The 14,719-nt window shown below is 46.5% G+C and overlaps 1 pseudogene across 1 annotated transcript; it reads right to left on the reverse strand.

Annotated features, from left to right (window-relative positions):
• Positions 1 to 1,946: 1,946 nt before the first annotated feature.
• On the reverse strand, positions 1,947 to 2,276 carry LOC311605601 (annotated as a pseudogene). The gene has a single exon. The product of its transcript is annotated as an uncharacterized misc_RNA (transcript).
• Positions 2,277 to 14,719: the final 12,443 nt, after the last annotated feature.

The raw sequence follows: 14,719 nt of genomic DNA on the forward strand, positions 1-14,719 counted from the left end.
TGATCTAGGCAAGGACTATACTTACGACAGAGGGGACAGCATCTCAGGACACCGCCCACCTGTACTCTCTGTAGTGGATAAGACTCTGCCTGGGCAAGGATAGCCATTGCTAGTTTTTAGCAGGCTTGTCGTTTGAGGTGACAGGTGGCATTTTTTTCAGTCCACACAAACAAACTCAGTGTCTGAGCTCCATCATCCCACTGAAAGCTTGCCTTTTTTTTTTTTTTTTTATTTACGGCTTCAGATTGATCCGGATCGATCTGTTCTCAAACCTTTTCATCAAGAGAGTGAAAACAAAGAAGCAAGAGAAGGCTGGGGTTCCTACCTCCTCCCTCCCTCTGAGGGTGGTGCATGGGTGTCTGGCCAACTTCCCACTAGTGCGACAGATTACGACCAGAGATCCAAGCCGAGTCAGCTGGCCCAGAGACGCCCTCTGCATTTCTCTGCAGAAGAGCCCATCGCAGGCTTGCTCAGCCACATCTGTGCTTCTGTCAAGTAAACAAAGAAAATGTACTGCTCTCAGGCAGGCACTAACATTAGCTGAGTAAGAGCTCTTCGGGGACCAGGGAAAGGAGGTTTGCATTTGAAAATGAACCACTGTATGCGGATTTATAGCACTGCTTTTCCGACGGAGAGCATGGAATATTTTTCTCTGGGAGATTAAGGTTTACTAGTGGATTCAAGTGTAACTTTGGAGAGTGGTAGAGGTATTAGATGTGGCAGTATCACAGTATTGTTTTATTGGCAATTAGATTTCAAACTGGCACGAATGTATGAAAATAAGTCTCAATTATGGGCCTGTGAAGTTTCTCCACCATCTGTCAACAGTTTGCTCCTTATGCCACAACATGTGTACCTTTGGAGGGGAAATGATTTAATAGACCAAGAGAGGGGAGGTACAGCTCTCCAAATCACACCGGAGTTTATAGTAGGTGCCTGTACTTATGATTTCTGATGCAGAGAGAAATTTAAACTTGAGTGTGCATGCATGGGTGTGTATGTATACATACATATGTAAACACACCTTTGAAAAATCTCGAACTGGCAGAGATGGAATACAACTTTGGCAGGCAAGAGGCCAAGTTTCACACTTTACAGTAGCAAAAGATGAAGGTGGCTGGGGTTCAGGGTTGTGTCTGAGTGACACAGTCAGGAGGTTCTGGAACTTTAGCCAATTGCACTGGGTTCTGCTGGTAAGTGGATGGCAATTGGTTCTCTGGGACAGTTGCAGCCCTGCCTTGAAGTACTTGCCCATTTCCATGGTGTAAATACTGCATCTGTGGCTGATGGGATGACCCTGAGCAGGAGGTTTGGCAGAGCCAGCTCTGGGGTTCCTTAGGGACCTGAGGATGCTGATGTGATTTGTGGCATGTCTGCTCAGTACCTGCTCCCCATCCTGGGTAGAGTGCTTTGGTTGTTCCTGGGGTACCCTCTGCTCTGCCTGTTATGTTTGTATGGAGTGACTCCATCACCAGGTCAGTCAGTTTATGCTATCTCTCTGCACAGTGACTGTTTAGGAATGCCTGTGACCCAGAGTGACTCTGAGTGTCAGGCTTAACCAACACTTTGATGGGACTTGGAAGCTGTAGATCTGTAGAGTGCTTGATCTGTTGGTGGCCACTTTGTCCTAGGGAGAAAAATAAAGGCAAGATACAGGGAAGAGGAGCTCCTGGATCAACTTATGCTTCAAGCTTTATTTCTGGACTTTTTATTTCACAGAATCAATAAAAATCCCTTGTTTCTTTATTAACTGCTTTACTCCTGACAGGGTCCTAAGAGACAAGTTTGCCTCTGGGGTCTATACTAGAAAATCTCTAGAGTCTTTGGAACCTGCTGATTGGCCAGAGGGTTAGTGTCTCAAAGCCGTGAATCCTGCCTAAAATGACAGGCAGAATTTTTTTTTCCTTTGATACATAGAAAGGTTTTATTTGCAGAGGGGCAAGAATTTAATCAAACAAGTCAAATCTCATGTCATCATCTGACTCCTCCTTCTAGTTGGTCTCCTCCTCTGTTGCATCAGGAGCAGAACCAGCAGCAGGAGCTACTGAGCCAGGGGCAGCAGAAACAGCTCCAGCCCCTTCAGCAGGCACATTGGCGAGCTTGCCAACACCTGAGCAATGACATTCTCAATGTTTTTTCTATTCAGCTCACTGATAACCTTGTTGAGCCGGTCATCGTCCTCCTTGATGTCCGTGCTGTCTAGAATCTTCTCGATGTCTTTGATGCTAAGAGAGGAGTTGTCTCGTGGCCAGCAGGTAAGAGGCAGCGTAAGGCATGTCGGCACCAGGGGACAGGCCTCACATGTGCACTCTCGGCAGCATTGGGCAGTGAAAGCTAAAATGGCAACTCTTAAAACTAGTTTGACATCTGACAAGTTGAAGATATTAAATCTCTGTTAAACGTCTTGATATGGCTATTTTATTGTGTTTCTGTAACAAATGCCTCCCCAACTCAATGCATCCCTTGCTTCTATCTGCTGTCATTTTTGCTGACCGTGCTTCTGCTCCGAGTTCCTCACCCTAGGACTCAGCTTGGTAAAATAATTCCTATTTAGGGCAGAGGGGAAAGGGAGTACAGGTGGAAGCTTGGGGGGTTCCTTCTAATGTTTCTGCTTAGATATTTGTTACTTTTCTTTATGTTCGCCTGACCAATATGAGCTACATGTCAGGGAGGCATACTGCAAGCCCCAGGCATGTTCAGGGATAGATAATCTGTGCTCTTAATGCTTGAAGCATGATAACAAGGAGTAACATACAGGTAGCTACATATTTTAAGAGAGAATATGGAGATGCAAAAAGGCCTTACCTTGAGAAAGCAAACATTTGAATATCTAAAGGCCCAGCAATGCCATTCCTTGATGTGGTAACCTGAGAGCCCCTGATGTATGGGTACCACTGAGAGATGTACAGATGAGATTACAACATCCTTAGAAGGCCACACAGAACTCCGCCACTCACTCAAATACCTGTCCACGAGTGAATGGATATAGGAATTAGGAAAGAGAATGCTTAGCAACTAAAATGAAAGAATAGTCATGCAGGCAACCCTAATTAAACCCAAAGGTCCCTGACTAAACAACACAATAACAGGTAGGAGGGGGACTTGATGGGGAGGAAGAATTTGTCAGGATTGGGAGTGGAGGTGAGACAGGGCAATGGGGACAGAAAATGACCAAAATATATTATATACATTCATGAACTTGTCAAAGAGCAATAAAAAGAAATCAGCCTTAGCCTTCAAAAAAAATGGCTGCATCTTAGAAACACTAAGGAATGATACACACAAAATTTAGAATTTGATGCCTTTGTGTAGGGGATGCATGAGGATGGAGTAGATGCATACAAGTGACTGGTGACACTCTAGGTCTTGAGTGGGATAGAGAGTCGAAGGACAGCCATCTTAGTATCACGTAGTTTAATCTGCATTTGCAAACTTCACTCTTCCGTTGCTGCTGTCAAATATTATTCAAATATAATTAGAAAAAAAATGCAAAACAAACCCCCCAATGAAACAAGGAAGTAATTTAGGTTTATTGTTGTTGTTTGTTGTTTTGGGTTGAATTTAGGGCCCTGCATACTCTATCCTTGGTCTCAGGAAGTAATATAATAATATAGAATATACGTTGAGCATTCTAGGCCCCCAAGTCAAGCCCTTGGCTCAGATCATTAAGTCTCCCCGTGATGGAGAGAACCTGGGTCTTCACTGGGCCAATGCTGCTCTTATGAGGCTGAGACTTCATCTGCTGTGGACTCTGTACCATGGGTCTATGTGGGAGGCCAGTGCAGGGTTTATCCAAGATATTTTGATTGCATTGTCTGTGGCTGAGGTATGAACTACTCTGTGTGCACAGAGAAGGCCTCATTTTGGCCTAGCACAACAGAAGTGGCTGCCTTGATGGCTAGCAAGATTGGCCTCCTTGTCTTAGGCCCATATGTTTGAATGTTTGGTTCCTAGTTTGTGGAACTATTTGGGAAGGGTTAGGAGGAGCTGGGGAAGGTGTGTCACTGGGGGTGGGCTTTGAGGTTTCATAAGCCCATGCCAGGCCCATTCCCTTGGCCCCCTTCCCTCACTTGATGCCTTCAGATCAGGATGTAAAGCTCTCAGCTACGATTCCAGCACCATGGCCATCTGATCCCTGGTTTGATGATCATGGGCTAACCTTCTACAACTGTAAACAAGCCCCTAATTAAATGATTTCTTTTATAAAAATTTCCTTGGACATGATGTGTCTTCACAGCAAAGAATAGTAGCGAAGACACCTGCCCTCCATGCCTTCTTCCTCCACTATAGTGGCATTGTGCCAGAAAACTCTCTGTTCTATTTCAATCCAAGCCAGGAGGAAGGCACCTGCATTCTAGATATCTCCCAAAGCTACTCAAGAGTGCTTGGCTCAGGCACGCCTGTGCAGAACACATTTTGCTACTGAGGCAAGCCCATCGATCATACTGGGACAATTCCAAGAGTTTAAGTGGCATTTAAGTCTATTTCCTCACTCTGTCAGTGAACGTGTGGGGAGTTAGGTCTCTGAGGAGTGTCAGGGAAGTGAGAGCAGAAGTCAGAGAAAGGGGCTTTCTTAGCTTCTGAGAAAGGAACATGTCTGGCTGGGCTCCATGAGTTTTCCTTACCTACTCACGGGCATGTGCAGAAGCAACTGTCTGACCACTGCTGAGCAGGTGGCACGGAGACCCATATCCATTTGGACTTTATGTCATTTCTATTAGTGTGCTGATTGTCATTGTTGTTGTTTTGTTTTGTTTTTGCTTTGTTTTGTTTTCTTTGGTCAACTTGACACAAACATAGATATATTTAGGAAGAGGAGTTCTTAATTGAGAGAATGTTTTTGAGAGATTGTCCTGTAGGCAAGTCTGTGAGATAGTAGTGCCTTGACTAATGATTGATGTTGGAGAGGGCAGTCCACTGTGGGTGGTGCCCCCACCTGGGCAAGTGGTCCCAGATGGTAAAAGAAAGCAGACTGAGTAAACCATGGAGAGCAGGCTGGTGAGCAGCATTCCTCCATGGCCTCTGCTTCAGTTCCCACCCTACCTTCCCTCAGTAATGGAGTGTGAAAGTTGTAAACTGAAATAAACCATTTGCTGTTTCTTGAGTTGCTTTGGCCAAGATGGCTTATCACAGCAACAGAGACCCTTATGAGACAAGTAATCTGGATGTGTTTGGTCACAAGTGACAGAAACAGGGGAGAAAAGGCAAATTTTCTTGGTTCAGTGCAGTTAACAGAGATGGGCATTAGGCGGCATTTGATGTCCTGGAGCTTGCTCTCTCCCTCTCACTTCCTGGCCCTGCCTCTCAGTGCTGTTGGCTTCATTCCCTGGAATTTCTTCCTAGCTCTGACCAGGGTTCTGCCAGTGGCCATCCAGAGGTCCTGCAAGGAAGGAAAGTCCATGTGTCCCTGTCCCACCAGAAGCTTAGACACATGCCTCTTCTTCAGCCAGGCCTGGGAATGGGATGCACTGAGTGGAGGAGCCAGGCACATGATATTCACAGATAAAAAGGGCTAGGATTACTCCTGGGCAGTTTCTGTGGGTCCTTGAATGGAGAGCAAAGGCCTTGAGTCACCAGGAAGGGAGAGGATGCTGAGGTAGTCATCAACAAACTGTCACTTCCTACCTACTGATGCTCTAATGAGCACCGGCCATCAAGAGCTCTACATATCTTGAAGATGAAGGTCCGTATTGCTGGGAGATGTACTTTTTTCTTCTGACTGTTTGACCTTTAAATTTGATTGCCCCTCTTATCCACCATTGGCTTTCTCAATTCTCTGCTTCCCAAGTGTTTGGATTGCAGATGTGCACCACCATGCCTAGCTTATGCTGAGTTTTAAAAACTATGTCAAGGGCTGGAGAGATGGCTCAGAGGTTAAGAACACTGGCTGTTCTTCCAGAGGTCCTGGGTTCAATTTCCAGCAACCACATGGTGGCTCATAACCATCTATAATGAGATCTGGTGTCCTCTTCTGATGGGCAAGCACACATGCAGACACAACATTGTATACATAATAAATAAATAAATCTTTAAAAAATAAAACTATGTCAATTTGACACAAGCTAAAGGCATCTGAGAGGTGAGAACTTCAATGAGGAAAATGCCTCCATAAAACCAGGTTGTAGGCCAGCCTGTAAGACATTTGCTTACTGATGATGGGAGATGGCCCAGCCCACTGTGGCTGGTTCCATCCCTGGGCTGGTGGCCCTGGGTTATATAAAAAAAGTAGTGTGATGTGTTTGTGTGTCAAGTTGACAAAGGGTCAATCATGCTGGATAGATTTATGTTAACTTGATACAAGTTAAAGTCATCTGAGAAGAGGGAACCTCAAATGCCTTCATAAGACCAGGTGGTAGGCAAGCCTGTAGGACATTGTCTTAATTAGTGATTTATGGAGGAGGGCCCAGGCCATTGTGGGTGGTGGTCTTGGGTTCTATAAGAAAACAGTGTAAACAAGCCATTAGGAGCAAGCCAGTAAGAAGCACCCCTCCAAGGCATCAGTTCCTGCCTCCAGGTTCCTGGCCTATTTGGATTCCTGTCCTGATTTCTTTCAATGATGAAGTGCAATAAGGAAGTATAAGCCAAATCAACCCTTTCCTTCCCAACTTGGTCATGGTGTCTCATCACAGTAATAGGAACCCTAACTATGACACTCAGAACATACTTACCTTTCTTTATGGAAATTTTCAAGTACCCAGAAACAAAAAGGATAATAGCACATGACCCCCTCCCTCCAGGGTCACACACAAACACATCCAACTTCAACCATTGTTTGGACCTGGGATTTGATTTTTACAAATTTCGAATTGGCACACAGTTTGAACCTATTTTTTCCATTGCGTGTTCCTCCACCTTGTGTTTAGAAAGAACGTGGGTGAGTATAGGGTGGCACCTTCTTCTTATTTTGACTTTTGCTACAGTGCTATGAGGTGAGTCTCTGACAGGATCGTCCCCAAGTGTCCAGTTTCTCAGCTCTGCTTATTGAGTCATCCAGTCTGCTGTCCTGCTATGCACTTGACCCTTAGTTCTCCTGTGCACCCCTGTGTGCTGCTGTCCACATTCTCTGCTTTGTGATCTGCCTGTTCTTGCCTGACACTGCTGGTCTAACTCTGTACGGATACAAAAGTGTTCACAGCCACCCCACTTCCTTCTCTTCTGTTCAGTATCTTCTTGCCTAAGTTTATTCAGAGGAAACACAGACCCATTCATTCTAAAGGAAAGGATGAACTTTACTGTCGGTGCAAGTTATGGGTTGTGTTGGAAAAAGCAACACTTTTTCCATAGTCTTCTCTTCTTCAATCTAGAAACAAGGCGCATCTCCCATTGACTCAGGCCTTATAAGCTTGATGCAAGCAAAAATAGACAGTGTGCTCATCTCTTGTGAAGAATGTTTCTGGGTGGTTTGTGTAATTTTCTGTGCTTACAGATGGGAGAGTTAAAATTTCCTATTTTGTGTTTGTTTTTTTTTTTTTTTTAACTCCCGGAGTCGTTTTATTTTCATTGAGCCTGAATTGGCTGAGAGATTCAGACAGCACCCTGAAGACCACCCCTCCCAATTTGCTCCTAACGTCTAGGGAAGGGCATGAAGCTGGTGCTGGGCAGCAGCTCCTCATACCCTGCCCTGACTAACTGTGCATTCTGAAGAGGTCGTTTTGCTCCTCAGACCCTCAGAGGCTCCTCACTTGCTAAGGGACTTGGATTATCTTCTTCCTCTTCTTTACATGGTATTTATTGCTAGACTTTTCTTTCTGCTCTGAGAGAATCTGAGCTTCTTGGAGGAGGCGCTGCCTCCTTTACAGCTACATATGAAGACACCTTTTAATGGTGGAAATTCAGTCCCACCTTTTGGTATTAACAATAGAGCCTAGCCTGGCCAATGACTCCCATCTCTGTCCATTCCAAATAAAAAAAGTTGCATCAATGTAGAATATTCATCTGGAATACAGAGAGTTGTTGACCAGATTAGCGCAGGCAAGCTTCACTGGGAAGCATCATAGCACTTGTCCCATTCTATGTGGTCATTCCGAAAGAATGTGTCATCAGACCTGATACTCTCCCTGTGAGAATGGTGCTATGCCTGTTTTTAGCTCAGAAAAGGCAAGGAACTAAGATTACACCGGCAGTGGTGTGTGGGAGCAGTGCTAACACTCACTGTGCTCCCAGCAGGCCAGACTGTGCTCTTCCCTGTCTTTATCCACTGGAGAACCCGGCAGTGTCTGCATGCTAAGGAATTAGCTGGAAAGAAAGGCTGATCTGTTTCCCCTCTGCCTTTGTCACAGGTCCTGCTTTGAGCAGCTCAGTCACACTGCGCTCTGCATGCTGTTCTTCCCCACCTCTATTTTTAGCATCTTTAAGGCAGGCCTGTGACCGACCAGCCACTTCTCTGGTGTTACACTCCTACCCACTGAGGCGCTGTGTCAGCCAACTCTTGTTCTTGTGACAAGAATGGCAGCCTGGGCCCATGGAGGACTGCTGGATGGTGAGGAGGGTGTGGAATGCAAGAGACCCAGAGGACAGAGGCAGATGTCTTGAAGCTTGAAATGTGATGGTGCAGAAAGCACTGACGTGAGGTGGAGGCAGCCACTGCAGGCTGATTACGTGGCTTCCTGTAAGTCTCCAGCTTCCTCTGCGCCTGTTTCCTCCTTGCCCAAATGGGGACTAGATACCTCTGATGGGCTAGTGTGATGAACATCCATGGTAGAAGCTTGCTGTAGGCTGAGCAATTTTGGGCACATAGGTCTTGGTTGTTTGCACAGAAAATAATAGAAGAAACTAAAAAGCAGGCAGTAGGCTCCGTCACTTTTCTCTGACTCTGGATGGTGGGGGCCCTGTGTGGAGGATGGAGGTAGAGTAGGATTGACTGTGTGGGCCTCAGAGTCTGTCTGAGTCACAGAGATTTCATTGTGAAGCTCTTGGACTAAGTGCATGTGTGTGTGTGGGGGGGGGTCCTTTGGCAGCAGGCCAATAGTAGAGAGGATGGTGACATGCTCTGTCAGGGAGGGCCAGTTGCTGAACATGTTAGAAGACCCATCTGTGTGTTTCTTCAGAACAGTTATATGTAGTTGGCACTATCACTTTTCCAAGTTAAGGAAGAACAAACAGGCTGGTGGACTTAAGTAATTTTTAAAAACAGATTTATTGATTTTTTAATTTCATGTGTCTGAATGTTTTGCCTGCATGCACTTGGCATATGTACAATGCCTGTGGAGACTTCATACGTCCTAACACTGGAGTTACAGGTAGTTGTGAGCCGCCATGTGGAGGCTGAGAACCTCTGTCTGGTCCTCTGCAAGAGCAGCCAGTGCTCTGAACTACTAAACCATCTCTCAGGCTCTAGGCTTAAGCAGTTTTAAGTCCCATTAAGTTATGGATCTGGGAATGGGAGTGAATGCCAGGCCAATTGTTCAACTTAAGGGATTCTAAATCCTTCCAAACTTCTACCTCAATCAGGCAAGTCAGAAACTCTAGAGCAGGACTTCAGGGTTAGTACTGTAGAGATTCCAGTTGTGGTAACTGACTAGAAACATCTGGGCCAGAGACATCTTATGAGGCAGGCAGCAGAGTGTGGGAATGACAGAGACCAGGCAGGGAAGACGTGAGCTTGTGTGGGTTTGTTGAGACGTGAGTGAGACAGTGGTCATTCCTCTAGGTCTGTGAGTTCTGCATGGATAGAGTTGTCCTTGGATTGAAGAGAGCTGAAGAAGAAATCACACCTCTACCCTCCATGTGCCAACTTCTCTTTTTCCCATGATTTCTTATATGATGCAGCACATCCACTGTTCACACACCGCTGCATTACATGAGGTGTCAGTCATCCAGAGGTAATATGGCATTCCCAGGAGGATGTGGAGAGATGTAGGTTACATGCAGACAGTGTACCACTTTACCTAAGGTCCTGTATATCTCAGTGTCCAGGAAGGAGAGCTGGAACTATCCCCATGGGTACGAAGAGGCAACTAGGTATTAACATATGTGACTGAGGATTTCAGTATTCCTGTGTAAGACCTTGTATGATGTATGAACGGATATGCATACAAGTGAGAAGGTGTGTGTATATGTGTGCATTTCTGCATACCTGTAGCATTGCGTGAATATAGATGAATTCATTTGTGTATGTACACTTACATGGTATTATGATCATGGATATATATGAGTGGAAGTGTATGCATATGTAGTTTTATATGTTGATGGCAGCATCTGCACAGGGGAGCCTATGCATGTGTATGTGTTACTGGTATATACAGGTGTGGGTCTTCATGTGTGGATAATTGTGTATGTGTTCGGCCATATTCCTATTCCTAGGTTCTTGTATTAGCATCTGGTGGGAGGGGGGGCTGTGTGTGTGAGTGTTCGTGCAGGGGAGGGCCTGGGCTGTGGAACTTGGGGTCTTCTCTTTGCTCCCAACAGATGGCCCGGCAAATGAGGCCCCCTCTGCCACCTGCCTGATGCACTCCCTAGGGCTCTGCTTCCTCCCTCCAGTCCTGCTGGCAGCCATAAGCTGTTTCCTCCCTCCCTCGCTTCCCCCTGACATCTGCCCTCCTTGGCTGGTGTGTGGAGAAGACGGTGTTAGAGAAGAGCCTCTGCTCTGGCCGGGCAGGCCCAGCCTGCACACACTTCAGCAAGGCCAGGCCAGGGGATAGGTGGGGGTTCTAAGTTCTCTCTCTCTTTCTCTCTCCCTCCCCCCCTCCCTCCAATGTGTGTGCATCTGTGTCTAGAACCATAGCAGGAAGGTGCAGCCTGCTGCCATCTCCTGTACTTGGGCTCTGTCACGGGGCTCTGTCATGGTGGCAGGCAGCCCAGGATAGCAAGCCTGTGCTTTACCGACAAAAATGCCAGATGGTGAGGATAGGGGGTGTTTCTGGCCTGGCTGCCAAGGGCAAGGAGGCTTCTGAGCTCTGGAGAGCAGGCCTATGAGGCTCACGTGGGCTGCTGTGGGTTTTTTGTTGTTGTTGTTGTTGTTGTTATTGTTTTGTTTTGTCTTTGCATGTGAAGACGTCATGGTTTTTGCATATTTCAGGATGCATTCCCCTTTGGATTTCCATCAGCTTGCTGAAAAATAGGGCTCTCAAATTCCAGCTATTTTGATGTACGAAGAGTGTGGTTTCCTGCAAAGGAGGCAAAGCTCTCATTTTAAATGGAAAATGTATAGTTATCAGAGTTCTAACAGCACCACCAAAGTGGATTGCTGCAGAGGCTCAGCTTCTAGATTGCTGGCAAGCCCCAGGGTGGGCAGGAGTGGATCTGTCTTTTGTAGCAAATGGAGGCATCTAAACTGTGCTTCCTGATCTAAACTGGATCCGTTCTGTGTGATTACCACACACCATGGTGGGACCAGGCTTGCTCAAGTGCATGGCAGGCAGGCGTCAGACTGGCTCTGCTTGACTGACTCCCATCCAGCATTGTGTCACTCCGGAGAAACCCCCTGTGCTTTGTCCCCACCAGAATAACCCTTAAGCAGCATACCTGTTGGCAAGGAAAGGTGAGAGGGCCTGTGCTGTGGGAGAGGCTCAAGTGATGTGAGGACCAGCTGATGCCTGCTTGGATGCACAGCTGGAATAACGGATGAAAGGGAGTAACATAGTCTACAAGGAAACTGGTGGACTCTTATAGAAACAGCCAGCTCCATGGTATCCACACCCCGAGCCTGCTCCCAGACCCTGGATAGTCTTGAATAAGGTCCAAATCCCTCATTCCATCGTCCAGGCCACGGAACTTTTCATCCATCATGTCATCTACTAATGTATGACAGGTTCTAAATAATATTTGCCTTTTTTTTTTTAAAGCTAGGAAATACTGGGGCAGAAGAGATGGCTCACTGGGGGAAGACACTAGCTAAACAAGCAAGCACAAGGACCTAAAATTTGATCCCTGCACCCATCTAAAAGCTGGTTGTGGCCATGAACACCTGCACTCTGCTGCTATGGGGCATGGAGGCAGGGGGATTGCTGGCGCTCACTGCCCAGGCAGCCTAACTGAAAATGCTGAGCTCCAGGCTCAGTAGCTCAGTGCCTGTCTTTAGAGACTATAGCAGACTGGTAGAGTGCTGGACACCCTCACGCACACATGGAGACGTATTTACCCATGCAAGCTCTCACACACACATATACCACATACACAAGATGCCAAATATACCTCACTCCCCACGCAAAAAAAAAAAAAAAAAAAACACTAGGAAATGTATCTTCTCCCCCCTCTCTCTTTCTCTCTTTCTGTCCCTCCTTCCTTCCTTTCTTTTTTTTGAAACAGGGTCTTTCAATGTAGCATTAGTTGTCCTGGACCTCTCTAGGTAGGCTGGCCTTAGACTTACAGAGATCTACCTGCCTCTGCCTCCAGATTTTGAGATTAAAGGCATGTGCTGCCATACCCAGCCAGGAGCTATTTCTTAATATTTATATATTATGTTAATATATATTTATATTAATACAATAACTTGACAAGCTATTATAGCAGCAGATAAGGCAGAAAGCAAATTAAATGTCATGCAGGCTGTGTTCTGTGAACAGAAAGCCTGTCCTATAACTTGCATCTCTTCACGCCCAGTTTTTTCTCTTCTGGTTTGCCTAAACATCTCCTTCATTCTTTCCACAGGCCCCTCCCATGGGCTCTGGACACAAAAGCCCCATGTGATTCTTGCCTGAAATGCCAATTTTGTCTCCTTGAGTTCTCAGGAGATGGTTGGAGATTGCATGCCTATCCCAGTGGGGCACATACGTCCTGGCACAGGGGAGGCATTCTGTTTGTTCGAGGGCTAGCTTCCTTTGGTATGATTCACAGCTTGAAGACAAATTTATCTACTTGTGTTGTTATTGTTGTTGTGGTGTGAGCTTGTGGTGTGTGTGTGTCTGTATGGACTGGGTGACAGTGACCTGTCCAGGGAGTGTGGCCTCTGCATGTAAAAGAGCAGAGCTCAACTCCACCAGGAAGTTAAGAGATACTGAGTTGGAAGTCTTTAGCCTTCATGCACTCCCAGAGGTTGCTCTTCTGCCACCAGCCATCTTGAGCATGGCCTTCCTGGGCACTGTCTTGTATGAGAACTCTTGCACAGCTCCCTTTATTATTCCCTCTTTTCCCTGTCAACACTATTCTGGTAGAATCCACTTCCATCCTCATGCTGGGTGCTGAGGTTAAAGGAATGGCAGAAATCTATACCTCTTTCTGGAAGTTCCCATATTAGGAGGTGTGGAAATAGACATTGAGAGAACTTTGCCAATGCTTTAGTTAGTGACAAGAGGCAGTTTGCTAATTGGGGCCCTAAGCAGAGAGACTTTCCCACTAGAAAACTCCTACTCATCCTTTAGGGTGTAGCTCAGAAGCTACCAACTCTGAGCTGGGGAGTAGCTTTAAATGAGGTGAACTTACAAAGGCACGGTGTCTACCATAGCATCTTGTGTCTTCGTGATGGGGCATGATGTGGTGATGTGAGTATGCATATTTGGTGTGTGTGTGTGTGTGTGTGTGTGTGTGTGTGTGTGTGTGTGTGTGCACCTTCCCAGCTCCATCCTCAGACATACTGTTATATGTGAATATGTAAAGCAGCAGTAGCCAAGGTACCTGAACACATCCACCCCCACATCTCACAGATCCAAATAGTGACTGAACTCTGTGGACTCCACCTATTAGCACATCTCCCTTTGAGCGCTGTTCTGTGTCTCTGCTCAACACAGTCCTACATGTGGACACAAAGGAGCCTTCCCAAACTGAATATCTGTGTAAAGTAGTGGCTTCCATCACTTCATAGGACAAAGTTCAAGGCTCTGATGACAAAATTCCATCTGCCTTCATGCCTTATTGTCCCTTCCTGTGTGTGTGTGTGTGTGTGTGTGTGTGTGTGTGTGTGTGTGTGATTAGATTTCTCCTTCTTCCTTCCTTCTCTCTGCCTTCCCTATTTCTTTTCCTCCTCCTTTCTTGGGAAGAGGACCACTTGAGTCTTATTAGATATGCACAGGTTGAGTTTAGTGTGTGTGTGTGGGGAATCCTAAAGTTCTATTGGCTTCCTTTGCCCTCACACAGCTACCTCCAGGAATTATCACACAGAGCTGAGAAGTGGGCTTCTGTCAGGCTGTCACACTCAGTTGCTGCTCCTTACTTGGCATCAGACTGGGAGTCTCACAAGTCCTCTGTGGAGAAGGGGGATGGGGGGGGGGGAAGGTCAGATTATATTCGTGCATTCACCTAACTGAGAGGCTTCTGGATTAAGACACGATGCTTCAGGCATCCTGGCCTCTCCTCTGGGAGCACAGAATAGAGACTGACAGCTGCCATCTCAGTGTCTCAGAGGGAGGATGGAAGCCTATAGTCACTAGGATGTCTACTCCCAGGAGGAGAGAAGGAGCCAGCATGGTTGGGTGGTGGTGGTGACAGAGAGCAACCTCAGTCCTGAAGTTGGAAGGCAATAGTGTGTGAGCCCCTTGCTAGAATTACTAAGCATTAACGAAGTATCACAAACCACACTGGAGAAAGCCCTCTCGGGCCTCAATGCTAGAGCGCTCTCCTAGGAGCCAGAAATGCTGGGCTTGAGACTGGTTCCCTTCTTAATGTCTGCTAAGCAGGCACTTCTCTTTGCATCTTGGCCTCATTTCATCTTTGCGAAACAGAAAAGGGGCTGGGAAGGCATCTGGGCATTTCACAATCTCCCTCCAGGATTAGGGTGCTCTACTCCTCATTGAGCGTCTGTGAGAGACACCACCTGGCCTGGGCATTGTAGCTTGGGGCCCTGAAG

This window comes from Acomys minous (genome assembly GCF_964271855.1).
Source record: "Acomys minous genome assembly, chromosome: 9".
Taxonomy (NCBI): domain Eukaryota; kingdom Metazoa; phylum Chordata; class Mammalia; order Rodentia; family Muridae; genus Acomys; species Acomys minous.